The 14,911-nt window shown below is 34.4% G+C and overlaps 1 long non-coding RNA gene across 1 annotated transcript in view; it reads right to left on the reverse strand.

Annotated features, from left to right (window-relative positions):
* LOC110268952 overlaps positions 5,067-14,911 on the reverse strand; it is a 22,235-nt gene continuing 12,390 nt past the window's right edge. The window contains exons 2-3 of the long non-coding RNA XR_002357735.1: positions 6,551-6,557; positions 5,067-5,079 (exon numbers count right to left, since the gene is read on the reverse strand). This is a non-coding gene — a long non-coding RNA (uncharacterized LOC110268952). The remainder of the gene's footprint in view (positions 5,080-6,550; positions 6,558-14,911) is intronic.

Consider the following 14,911-nt stretch of genomic DNA (forward strand, 5'->3'; position numbering starts at 1 on the left):
GGGAGAGCGTAGCGCTCTTGCACCCACGCGTACGCGTCACCGGCCATCCAATCCCAACTTTGATTGCAGGCGCTCTTGGTGAGAACGGAGCACTCTTGGGCGCTGGGTTCTTTTGTTGTGTGCTTTTGGGCTTTAAAGATGCCTATCATTTGTGCTCCAATTTCATGCCAAATATATACTATTATATATCGTTGGAAATCTCTGAATGTCAGCTTTCCAACGCAACTGAAAGCACATCAGTTGAATATCTGTAGCTCAAGTTATGGCCCTTTGAAGAAGGTATGGTCGTGCTGTCAAGGATCGCTAGCGCTCTTGGAGAAAAGCGTAGCACTCTTAGCAAAGCGTAGCGCTCTTGGTGCTGTTTGGAGGCCAAAGTTAGCGCCAGCTTTTGGAGCCCAAACTTAGTGTTCACCCCATACTATTATATATCGTTGGAAAGCTCTGGATGTCTACTTTCCAATGCATTTAAGAGCGCATCATTCAAAGCTCTACAGCTCAAGTTATCCTCTTTGGAAGGTGAAGAGGTCAGCTGGCCTTACTACAGGTTGATACTATGTTCATATTTGCACTTTTGGGATAAGTTTTCTCCCTTAGATTTAGTGTCCACCATGTAGTGCCATATATGCTTGCAAAGCTCTAGATTCCTACTTTCCAATGCCACTAGAATCACCTAATTTGGAGCTTTGTAGCTCGAGTTATTCTTGTTGGAGTGTGAAGAAGTCAGGGTTGCAAATCCTCTTTGCTCCTCTTTGAGTTTGTTTCCAACTCTTTTGCCACCTTGTGAGTGTGCTTCTTCTATTAGTGCTTTTATTGCTTCTTTTTCTATTATTTCCTACAAAATTCTTTAAATCAAAAGATCAAAGCAATATACTACTTAAGCACTAAAACACTCAATAATTAAGCACAAAACATTAATTTATTGTATGAACAAGCATAGAAAACACAACATGATGCTCATGCATCAGTAACCATGGGAGGCCCAATTTTATGTGGACCATTGAATTTTGTCAAGAAGAAATGATCTTCATGTGTACCTGTTTAAGAATGGAGTCATTTGGGATTCCTTGCGAACATATTGTGAAAGTTCTGGTTGACAGAGACATTTGTGAGATTCCCCGGTCATTGGTATTGGATAGATGGACAAAAAAGGTAAAATCAGCTCTTAATGATGCAAGTGGGTTCACCAGGGATTCTGTTGTTATTAGTCGTCAAAGTGCCTTGATGGAATTTTCTAAACAATTGGCTACTGTTGCTACTAAAGTCCCAAAGAGATATGAAGAGACACGTGACATAATTATGGGATTGTACTCATCTTACAAGGCTGCAGACGAAGGCACTAATCAACCTCAGTCAGATGTAGCTAAAAGTAGCAATCCGTATGTATATCAAATAAATATAGGCTCAGGACAACCATCTAAGAAGAAGCGGCAATGTTGTAGTGTTTGTCAAATGAAAGGACATAAGAAGGCAACATGTCCTTGGCAAAAGGACATTGACAACAACGTTATAGAAGATGAAGCTAATGGTTCGGATGATGGCGACATGTATATCGAACCGACGGCTGATTTAGATAGTGATAATTAGCAACCCCCATAAACTTAATATTTTTGCGTAGAGAATCACTTTCATATTTGTATTTATATTTTTTTACTATATTAATGAAATTTTATATATTCTTCCAATATTCGTGCTTATGTTTTTTAGATGAAATAATTGTCAAATAAATATCGGTTAGCAAAAATCGGTCAAAAAACCGGTGTTTAACTAGTAAACCGGTAGAACCGGACGGTTTTTTAGTGGATTTCCGGTTTAAGCTGCCCCACCAATGACGTGGTTTAATGGGCTGGGAAAAAATAAAAAACCTAGATCTAATACCCTAACGGCCTAACGCAGCCCCAACCCCATTCCCACCCTCTCCTCTCTGAAACTGAAAATGGAAATTGAAAGAACAAAGTGAAGAACCCTATCCCCTAGCTCCTAGCTCCCAGCCCCCAGCCTCGCAGCCCCGCTCGTTTTCATCGCCATATTTCTCTGCTTGGTATAGGCGTGCGTGTGGAAGCACCGTCGCGTGTGGAAGCTCTGTCGTCGTCTCCTCTGTTCGAGAGCTCTCTCTTTGTGTTCACGTGTGGAGGCTCTGTCGCCGTCGCATTAAAGCTCCGTCGCCGTCGCGTGAATGCTTTGTTCGAGCTCTCCCTCTCTCTGTCTGTCCCGTTGTCTGTCTCTTGCTGCTGGTAAGTAAATGTTGTTACTTGGAATTATTGTTATGTATACTGTATTTCTCTCTTGGGTTGGGCTGGATCAAGGATTGATTTTTATGATGCTAATATTGAATATTGAATATTGTTTTGATTTATCGCATTTGGGGGTGGATATCATTTGAATCGGGATGCAAATTTTGATAACCACACTAGATATAACTTCCCTTAGAGATGCTGATAGGGTTACTGGTTTGCTTGAATGTGATGGAAGTAGGGACATAAAGATGATTTTGAATAGAGTTAAGATAGATATGATTAAGGGTGAGGACATGATGTCTGATCTTGATGTACAAGTTCTTTGGCAATGTTGCTGAGGCTTGTTTCTTGATGGTGCCATCACATGATACAGAACTGGATCATCATGCTGCACAGAAAGCCCTTGATTTCATTGTTGGATGGTGTAAATTCTTAATGAGGAAAAAAAAAAGACTCATTAGTGGATTTTACTACATGATCTTGCCATTGAGAAATTCTTATATGCTTCTTGCTCTAATCTGTTGGTTAAACATCCGATGAACTTCATGGTTAAAAAAATAAAGATGTAATATAAAATTAGGTGATGAAGAAAATGAAGACTAACATGACATATAGTTAGTGAATTAGAATAAAAGCAAGAACACAAGAAATTTTGGCATTTGAATTCACTATAAATTATATGCTGCTGTAGCTTATTTGTCATATGAATTCACTGTCACATGAGAGTTGATTCAAATAATGAAATTTCAGGTTTATGGAGCCAATAACAAAAGGAGACTACCCAAGTTCCATGCAGCTTCTGGTGGGAAATAGGTTGCCAAAGTTCTCTTCATATCAATCAGGGATTTTAAGAGGGTCCTTTGATTTTATTGGATTAAACTACTACACCTCCTCCTATTATGCTGCTGATGCACCAGAACTAAGTAAAGCCAAGCCTAGCTATCTTACAGATTCTCTAGTTACTCTTACAAGTAAGAACATGTTTGTGTACTAATGGAATAGAGTTTAATACATAATGAAGAATTATCATATCTTAGGTTAATAATACTATCCAAGAATGATGCTATTGTTGTCTCTAGCACCTATATTAATTCTAAAGAACTTGTACTTGTCATTAGCACAAGCCTCAGCCACATTGCCAAAGAACTTGTATTGTAAACATAGCAGCTTGTTATATAATTTTATTGTTTTTTGGTACTCAATGACGTTGTGACATTGGACCTTGGAAGTTACCACGCAAGTGCAAAAGGAAGCTCCACAAATGTAAACAAGTCTAAAATACGCCTTACAAAATATGAACAAGAGGGTTTAAGAAAAAAAAAATCCTTTGTGGCTTGAAAGATCATTTATTATACTTCACCAAATTAGAGTAATTTACTTGCTACTAATGAATTAAGTATGTCCATTTTAGAACCACGTTAATCTAGGAAGAATTGCTTAAAATTTTGTAACATATATACTGCATATGTCTTAGCAATATATGAACAGATTATTAATTTTCTTTGGTATATATTGCAAAGTCTTTTTTTTTCCTAGTCAAGATTCAATAGAGGTCAAATCTTGAACATATGAAAATAACAAAATAGAATGCAAAAAAATAAAAAAATGGGAATTTTTTAAATAAATTAATTATATAAAATAAAATATAATTCACAAGACATAATATATGTATGGCGTTGTTGCTGAAATAATAAATGAAAATGACATTACTTCATCATAAAAATATGAGTTTTTTAAACTAAAATATCTATATAGTGCATAGAAATAGATAAAAATTGTAAAAGCCACAAAGCAATAAATATCTATTTAAGAAGTCATTGAAAAATAACTAAAGAAGTACATCCACCAAACATAACAAATAAATACTCAATAACCAAAGTATTATAATTTATCTAGATTACTACTATTATCTTTACATCTCATGGTTTGTGTGCATATTCCAAAACTCATTGGCCGACGCTATAATTTGTGATTTCTTCTGGTTGATCCGACTCTTGAGTAAATGCACAGCAGTTATCATGCGAATATCGTGATCCTCAAGCTGCAATTTATTTATTATAAATTAGTACAAAAAATAGGGATTAAATATTAGAGAGTTGTTTTATAAATGCTCACCTTATTGTTACCATTTGGTTTAAACTCAAAAGTCATATCCATCCACTTCATTACCCAAGTTGCAGAGTTCCAGCTTGAACTACATTGAGGTATATCTTCTGACCTTTTAATTTTGTAGTCATGAAATTGTTTATTATACTCTTGAATACCATCATCCTTGTAAAAGTTCGACATGATGACTTGCTCCAGTACGTTTGCCTGATTTCAATTAACTAGTTAAATAATAAAAACAAAATATCAGCAAATAAGCTTATAAAAATTTTTTCTTGGCCTTACTAGTGTCTTGATAACACGTTCACGATAGTGAATTCTGTCATCATTAAAATGGGTGTCCAAGTGATAGATTGTGCGATCGTCAATCAAGATTACCATTAGATATCAGTGGTCACCCTCTTGAATAGGAACATATATCTAGACCATAAAATTTGTCCGTGAGTTATGTATGTTGATGAGGAAAAACTATATTCAACAAAGAATATCCAAGAAAAATCTTACAAATTTTAAATCAGCAGTAGGTTGCACAAATTTATAAATATAGTGTTCCATCTTCTGCTTTAAATTTATCTTGCTAAAGACATCCATCTAATTCATTAATGCATTCATATAACTGTTAGTACATGATAAAGCATGGTTCAATATCAGCATTATATTTATAACTTATAATAAGTAAAATTATCTTGTTAGGGGTTATAAAACATATCACATATCTCGGTGGAAGTTGCCATGTTATCTTGAAACTTACATCAGATTGTTCATCAGTGCATCTCAATGCCACTAATTCAAGAATCTGAACCATAATCCAAATATATTACTAGATTGTGCGGAAAATAAAATGTAAATTAATTAATAGATTATTTGTGTACCTTATCAGTAATGGGTCTGTCAGGTATGAAATGATCAAAGTCTGATCTAGTTACTCTGATTGTATCTGTTATCGCAAGTTCTTCATTGTATCAATTAAAAACCAAAACACATTAGATGGGTCCTCATTGATCGACAACACACATAATATCAAATTAACTTACGATGGATCTAGCGAGGCTGAAAATGCATATGCACATGCCTTTATCTGATCTTCCAAAAGGCGCATGGTTGGAGTTGGCATAAATTTACACTTCATTGACTACAAAGTTTAACACAAAAGTATTAGCAATACACATTGTAGACTAGATGGTTAATTATCACTACTCAAAACAAACTAGATAATTAAAGATTGGTGCCTAAGAGGTAATTACGTTGGTAATGGAAAAGAAATAAACAGGTCTTCTATAGTCTTTTGTGGGTTGGCTCAGTGCATAAGACGCCTTAGATTTATTGAATGATTTGCGCTCAATCTTTGGTTTTCTAACTCCGCCTGGGGGAGTGAACGGTAATTTTTTCTGTGTCCACATAATAGTCTTATCCTAAGAAAAAAAATAGGTTAGTAAACACTTATTATCATGTTAGGAATATACTAGTAAAAAATATGATGCATGAATTTTACTACAGATGCATATACCTTTGATATATTTTTCTTTTTCGTTGCGGCTTTTATAGTTGGGGATACTGTTTGTCCATATATATTGATTTTGATGTTGAACGCATCATCGTGAGTGAAAGACCGCTTGTCCAGTTCAATAAGATCATCCTCATCGTCTGATATAGCAGTATAAATATCAATATCCGAACTCTTAGCCTTCAATCTATTTGAGAATGGACGTGTCTTTTATGAAGAAAGTTTGGTCGGAGTCTCGAAATCATTGTTCAGACTCAGTTGTGATATCATTGTCTCAATGTGGCTTACAGATTCAAGGATTTTATCAATTTTTTTTATCCCGAGCCATATTTATAACTCTCGTTGACTGCAAACATTTTAGGTAAAATAATTTCATATAAATGTAAAAATACAAAAAGAGTGATGGTTGTTCTAATGAGATTATCAATGGAATAAGACAAAGATTTCTCTAATCACAAATAATAGCGAAAAACTGTTTATAATTTATAAAATGTATTATATAATATAAATTGTATTACTATTTACCAAATTAAATTACCTGCATGGTAAGGAGGACCTCCTCCACTTTACTAGACAATTCTTCACTTTTATTTAGATCCTTATTTTGAATAACATCGTCATTGATAACTAGGTCATCCTATAGAAAGAAAACATAAAAGATTAAATTACTCATAATATATTCTACTAAAAATTAAAAACCCATTACGTCTTACCTTAGCACTAGGAATTGTAATTCCAATTTGATCACCAAAATCAAGTGTGATAAGATCACAGTCTGTAATCAGTGACATATTTTGTGTATTACATGCATCATTGGGGACTAAATTTTCATTAGGAGGAATATCCATTATTATGATCAACTGAAGAATATTGTAATACAAATTGAATTTTATCTTGATTTTTATTTTACAATTTAACAAAGTAAATTTTATTAATTCATATGATTATATCTTATCTATAATTATTTTTAAGTAGATGAATACTCAAATAATAATAATAATAATAAGATTAGACGGATCACTAATAATTAAATAAAAACAAGAACAAACTAGTTGAATAGCACTATACGTGTTCAAGCACTTACCAATCGATTGAAAAAATTGAGGATACTTCAATCGATTTCATTAATAAAATAATCGATTGAATCAGTAATTGTGGATACTTCAATCAATTGCACTAACAAAACAATCGATTGAATCCATAATTAAGGATACTTCAATTGATTACACTAACAAAATAATCGATTAAATTAGTTATTGAGGATAATTCAATCGATTGCACTAACAAAACAATCGATTGAATGCATAAAAACTCTTGATTGCAAGCATTGTTCAATCGATTGGTTTCCTAATTCAATCGATTGAATGCATATCAATTGAACAACTGAAACAATTTCAAGACCCTGAAACAGATTTTCTTCATTCTTTGACACATTTTCTTCATGGTCCAGGCCTTGGGATGATGCCCCTTGGATTTGTGATGCCTAGATTAGTGTATAGAAGATCAATTGCTTCTCCTTGACGATTGATAACTTCATTTTGCCTATCTTGATGCTGCCTCATATCAGCAAATTGTCCCTCCATATATACTCTTATGCTTCGCAATTCATCCATCAAATCTCGCATTATTGGCGAAGGAGGCGGTGGTGGTGGAGGTTCTTGGGATTGTGCTTGCACCTCAGGGTCTTGTGGTTGTCCTTGGATCTGAGGTTCTTGGCATCCGGATCTCTTCCCATCTGTCTTAGAGTGCTATCATCAATCTTGGCTACATTACTCAAGACGATACTTTTCTCTTCACTCAAGTCAATTCCAAGCCAGGTGAAAATATTGGTCCATTGGCAAGCATATCCTAAACCAACACTTGATTTTTCTTTCTTCATTTCAAGCATATGATGAACCATAAAATAAGGCCAGTTTATCTCTTTTCCAGTCACCATAGCCCAAAGTGTAACACCCCAATTACCCTAAGCCTTACCTCTAGCCGTAAAGCAAAGGTTAATCAGAGGTTACGACAATCCTAAGGCTTATATATATATAGAGAGAAGAAAATAATATAATCTAGAAGCCTGATGAAGGATTAAGCTCAGAGACAGAATTACAAAAGTGCGAAAGATTCACACGAAGCTAACGCATGAGACACAAGGTTTAGATGTAAAAGAATGAAACGTATGTATAGATACAATATTATAATAATCATAGAGAACTAGCCACAACTTGCGGAGTTTAAGCCGACAAGTTACAAGTAGAGAAATACAGAATTTTGGAATTAAAACAGCTTATACAACTTATCTCTCAAATAAGCCTCTAAGGCCATAAAGTTAAACATACAAAAAGGTGAGAGAATGCTATGACAAAAGTAAAACAGAAACATACAAGGAAAGAACCATACCCCGCTCTGTCACCATATCCGCAATCTCACCGAAGTAGATTACGACCTGCATCTGAAAACAACAACAAAGTATGGAATGAGAACCGGAGGTTCTCAGTATGGTAACAGTGCCCAATGATGTAAGATGTAAGGCTCCGGGACGCCGAAGGCAATCCTAGAACTTCACATCATATACTAATATTCAAGCTTAGAATAAAATATAATTAACGTAAACCTTAAACAATAAACAGAGTTTTCTAAACCTAAGAGAATTCTAACTAATACTGATCACACAACTGTATCCCACAGTCTTCGCCACCATAATCTCCGTGCGATCCCATCGCCACCGCCTACCTAACCTCCTCAGCACCAGACAATCACAATTAATGCAACCAAGTAAAACACAAATAATATTCATATACAACAAGTAGTTCAAGAAGTAGGTAGGCATGTTATATAATTAGGCAAACTCAAGTAAACAAAGTAAGCAAGCATATAGAAGATGCACATGATGAATGTCTATCCTATTGGCTCGTGATATCACTTGTCGGTCTACGAATGCCAACCCAACACATCCTTTCGGATGTCACCTTTCTGCCACGTCCGAGGATATAGCGCCTGGCACACTTTTGTTCCGAGGATATAGTGCCTGGCACACTATCGTTTCGGGGATATAGTACAGTGCCTAACACACTTGCATGCTCATTCCGAGGATATAGGGCCTGGCACACACTTGCGGCAGAGAAGGAAAACAATAACATCTATCTCATCATAAATTATTCCAAGGATATAGTGCCTGGCACACTATCATTCCAAGGATATAGTGCTTGGCACACTTTCCACATCCAACAAATCCATCCACCTCAAATCATCACCAGTCATCACCATTCTCATCTCAAATCACTTTCAATCATCAATTCTCAACATTCTAAGGATATAGTGTCTGACACACTCAACATTCATCAAGATTCTCATCCCATCTTGAGTCCTCAACTCATCACAACCATCATCAATTAATCATTTCCATTCATTCCGAATTCATTAGTGCAACAATTTTTCAATTCATTGTCGGCCATCACCCAGTTCACTTCTCTTCCTTCTCTCTCAACCAAACTCATCCTCAATACACTAGAAATCTAATCCTCCGTTTGCTAACTTTTCAAAGAAATACCAACTAAAGCTTCTTAAGATCCTTTCCATGATTCAATGCCCAAAAAAATAAGCCAAATAATACCAAACTTTGAATGATCATAACTTCCTCTCCAAAAATCCATTTCTTACAAACTTTATATCAATTTAAAATTCTCAAAGCCATCTTTAATTTAAAACAAGTTTCATGCAATTTCAAGTTTTGAGACTCACGTTATGATCCATCAAAATTCACCAAAAATCTATTTTTACCCAAAATCTCAAAAACAAAAATTTTAACCAAATCTCAATCCAAAACCAATTCAACCACATATCAACGATACCAAAACAGCCCAAAATTCATACCAAACACTACTTCAACCATTTTCTCAGTCACACAACCTTCTAAACCATTCAACAATTCCAAATCCAACCAAATTCACATTTTCCAAACTTTCATTAACCTTATTAACATCAATGTGACTTCTCACCATTTCCATCATTATTCAACTATACCACATCCAACATTTAATATCTCAAATTACCAACCCCTTCAACACTTATCAATCCAAACATCAAATATAAAATACTATAATCAATCCTCCACCAATACCTTCACGAATCATCATTCTTTCACTATCAATCTTCATCAACAACCTCATTCATGCTTTATACCAATAATCAACAATATACATTCATTCAAATTCAATATACATCATACCTCAACATCATTATTTGACAACATTTACAAAATCAATTCATCAAGTATCATCAACCAACCACTACAAATCCTCATCAATTCAAACAATTTATCACCAAACAATAACTAACATTAACCAACATCATAATACATCATTAGCACCAATAATCCTCAACAATCACCATCATCACACATATACCACAAACAACCACATATCCAATTCAATCCTATTCTATGGGCTACTAGCCTAAGTATCCATAAACATTACATATTACATAGAGGAAACCAAAACCATGCCTTAGCCGATTCCCAAAACATTCCAAATATCAAAACAAAGTCACCAAGCTCGATCCAAAGCCTCAACCAACTCCAACAAACACCAAAGCTCAAACTAACAACACATATATCACCAAAATCAAAACCTAAGATACACAAAATAACTAAACACAAGGGTTTAGTGAAACCTTACCTTACCCAACGAGATTAAGGGTAAAATCCAATAATTATCCGCTACTAGAGATCACCTAAATAAGCAAAACCACAAAATCTACTAAAAAACTAAATCCAAAAATGCGCAAAACTTAGGTCTGGAAACTGGGGAGTAGATTTCGAGTTCTTACCATCTTTAGGTAAAAAGGAAGAGCTCGTCGAGAGCTTCGCGTGGCCGCAAACGGCTCGTCAATCGAAACTCCGGATCAAAAGTTATGACTCCCAGAAGGTGGAGGTGAATAGTACTCTTTCTTCTCCCCCTCCTCTCAACTCAGCAGCGCCCCCTCCTTCAAATGAGGGTGGAATGAGCTGAAAACCTCATTTAATGAGAGTTATATATGTTGGACTTGGGCCCACTTGTGCCCGGTCCAACCTGCTAAGTATTTTTGGTCTATTTGGCCCACTTTAGGCCAAAACCTTTAAGATTAGTGTCCGGTTTTCGATTGTAAATTATTTTTCTCCTTTCAAAATATTAAATCAATTTTCAAAATATTATTTTCCAAAATACGCGGTACTGGACAGACTAGAGCCGGTACTGCAAGCTTAAGCGCTAGTACGCATTTTTACAAAAATCTTTTCGAAAAGGTACATTTTCCAACTCAGAAAAATTCACTGAAATCAAATTTCACATTTATATTTTCAAATTAAAACTTCTAAATTTTTTAATCTACTCCGGGCACTAAAATTATTTTATTAAAACAGTTTTACGTGAAAACGCAGGTTCTTACACAAAGCACTAGAATATCTTGTTAAACAAGATTCCATGATTATGTTTTCTTGGAATCAACATGTATGAAAATAAATACATCAATATACGCTACTCATTACCCGAACCACTGCAACTTATATTACCTCTAGCATCCATATGTGGATTCTCATACTGTAGACTCTGCAAACCAACCAATCTATTATATTCACCCCATTCCTCATCTGCTGCAATACCTCCAATAGATTTTGCCCCATGATAAACTAAATTCCATTATTCAGCTAATTGTTCCAAAGTAACTCTATAATGTCGTGACCCTAAATCAAACTCAATCAGTGGCATTACTTCCTCACCCTCTTCATCAGTTTCAGGAACAACATAATTTAAAGTACTATAAACAGCCCTAACCAAGTGCGAATAATAATCATCCTTAGTTTGTATAAAATCAGTCAAGTGTTGTGTTTGCAAAGCATTCCAAACCAAATTATAATGTCTATCATGAATGAACTTGGCTATTATGTACCTGGGAGGAACAATTGCCCTTGACTCGAACTTCTCCACATAGTTGTTCAATGCCCTCAGAGACGGAAGCCACCTTGCCATGTAATGGGATGAAGCAACTAGTCTGGCGGATGCAGAACTTTCACCCTCAATCCTAGCTCTTTTAGCATTCTTAGTTCTGGCCATTTTGGGGATATTGGTTCGGTGGGTTTTGTAAGGATTTGAATGAGGATTAATAATATGTATGTAGTTTGGAGTGGATATTGGTGAGATTAGAGAAGAAGAAAAGAGAAGCTTTCTAGATTTAAAGAGAGAAGAGAGGTGCAAAAATGGTGTTGTTATGTTTTAAAATAGGGAGAGAGTCTGAATACGCATGGTTACCAGACATTACCAATCGATTAAATGCAGAAAAAACTTATTTACATCACATCCCAATCGATTGAAGTCTCACACCAATAGATTGAATTGGAATATACCATTAGTCACGTACAAACTTCAATTGATTGGGTAATACAACCAATCGATTGAATTGTGAGACCTCAAGTTGCTTTGAAGCCTTCAATCGATTGGGTAATATAAACAATCGATTGAATTATAAAAAACCCACATTCTAGTCATCGTTCAATCGATTGGGTTATATGACCAATCGATTGATTTTTGCAAAACTACCTTGCAACTTTCAATCGATTGTTTTGTGATAACCTGAAGTCCAATCAATCGATTGAGTTATGGAAAACCTGAAATTCAATCGATTGATTCTCTATGAAACACGATTTTACAAAGCTCGAGGGATATAACGGATCAAAGATAAACTTTTAATCGATTAGGATTGCCAAAAGTTATTACGATCAATTCTTTTACTTTTTAACTTTAAAATTTTATATAAGTATCATAAAAATTTATTTTATCCTAAACATCATTTATTAAAAATACTAAATTACCTAAATCACTATAACCTAATTTTTTTCACCAATCAAACTTGATGCTATATTATTTCGAACCATCCCCATAGTTCTAAGAAATTCATCTCCAACTTTTTCAACTCCATTTTCAGCTTCACCTTCATCGCCATATCCTTCTTCTTGTTCAAGCTCAATGTCCATCTGGCCATAATTTTTAAACTTACGATCACTTGTAGAATAACGTCTAATGTAGTTATGCAGCGCCATTGTTGCAATAACAATTTGAATTTATTTTTTATAGCTAAAATTAGGCATATCTCGTAAAATTTTCCATCTCTTTTTCCAAACTCCAAATGTACGTTCTATCACGCTTCTAAGTGAAGAATGAGCATAGTTATATATTTCGTAGTATCTAGAAGGTCCATTAACACGACGAAATTCTGGCAAATGATATGTTGCTCCTTTGTATGGTCCTAAATAACCTATCTTTTCTGGATAGCCTGCATCTACTAAATAGTATTTACCTGTGTATTATTAAATGAAAGAAAACATGATAAGAAATTAAATCTATATATGTAGTATATAATTTAATCTTAAAAATAATCAAATATTACCTGGTGGAGGTTTTTGAAAGTTCAACTCAGATGTACCAATTGCATATAAAAATACTCTTCTGTCATAAGCTGTCCCTTCCCAACCGACCAAAGCAAAAGTGAATTCCATATCAAAATTACATTTAGCCATAACATTTTGGGTTGGAATTCCCTTTCTACCAATAAATCGAATTTGGTCTTCAGTAGACACAATCACTGGCACATGAGTTCCATCTATAACACCAATTGCATCCTATGATTACATGATTAGAGCATCAATTTTGCAAATACTATAAAACAAAACCAACACATCCAATGAAAGATAATAATTTTTTTGTAATTATTTATAATATTTTTCAAAATAAATAATATATAAATTACCTTAAAGTGAGGCCAATATCTATCATCATTCCTTAATTTGTAGGCACTTCTTTAAAATCACGATCCTTTGGTTGTATGATGTCTATGGCCATTTTGTACATAGCTTGTAGCACTTCTTCAAATTTTTGACTTATTGTTTCACCAGAATGTTGAAACCGCTCCTTAGTTGACTTATTTGAGTTTCCACCTCCTAGTACATATAGGAACATTGCTAGCATTTCTGCGGCACTTATTCTCCTTGAGGCACATAAACCATAGTTTGTTTTCAAATCATAGCATAGTCTTTTGAAAACATCTTTTTCCATCCTAAACATGCTGCAACAACGACTATTATTCCCTTCTAATATCTCTTTAAGCCATTTGTTTCTTGTTTGTGTAGAAGTCATGCATGGTCTTTTATAGATATACTTATCATAATATTGTAAGACCAAACATGCTGTGAAAGTTAAAACTCAATCAAATTCTTCCTCTTCCTCTTCATCATAATCAATTTCCATATTTCAATGCACTGTATAATAATTATATTAAAAGAAAGAACACAAGGATTGAAAAAAAGTAGAATAATATATCAAGAAATAAAAGTATTGTAATTTTTATTTGCAATAAAAAAAGATCAAATAAAATAAAAAAGATCCAAACAAATGAATGTAAACAGCAAACACAACTCATTGTCTATAAAATGAATGTAAAAAAATCTTAGAAAAGCTTTTTAAACAAATTGTTCTCCTTCTCCTCTTGGTTATTCTTTTCATTCATTAACCACGCAAGTTTGACTTCTTTATGCTTTAAGGCAACGAAAAACTCTCTTTTATCTTTATCCAAGAAGAGTCGAGTTGCAAACATATAAATTTGTCCAAGTGGATCTATATCCGGTATAGCATCCAGTTCTTCTATTGCTTGAGTTATACTAGGTCCCAAAGTATCATTCTTATTAGAGCTCCTACGTACACAGCCTCACAAAGTCTATTAATTTGGTGTGACAATTTCTGAGCACCTCCAACTTTTTTTACTTTCTTGTTAGTATTAGCATTAGTGAAATTTTCCCTTTTTCTTTTAATGTTTATAACACTAGACTCAAGCTCTATATTAGAATCCTCACTATCTTCAGATTGTGTATCTTTCTCAATTGAAGAAGGAACTATTCCGGAAGATAGAATCCAAGCATCTTCTCCTGTTGCAGCTGTTCTTTAAAACATCCTATCCATTGTTGCCTCAAAATCTGGATGAATTCCTTCTTTTCTAAATTTTTTAGCCTTTGGAATAACCTACATAAAATATAAAATATTGATACTTAGTAATA

Source organism: Arachis ipaensis, chromosome B02, assembly GCF_000816755.2.
Source record: "Arachis ipaensis cultivar K30076 chromosome B02, Araip1.1, whole genome shotgun sequence".
NCBI lineage: Eukaryota > Viridiplantae > Streptophyta > Magnoliopsida > Fabales > Fabaceae > Arachis > Arachis ipaensis.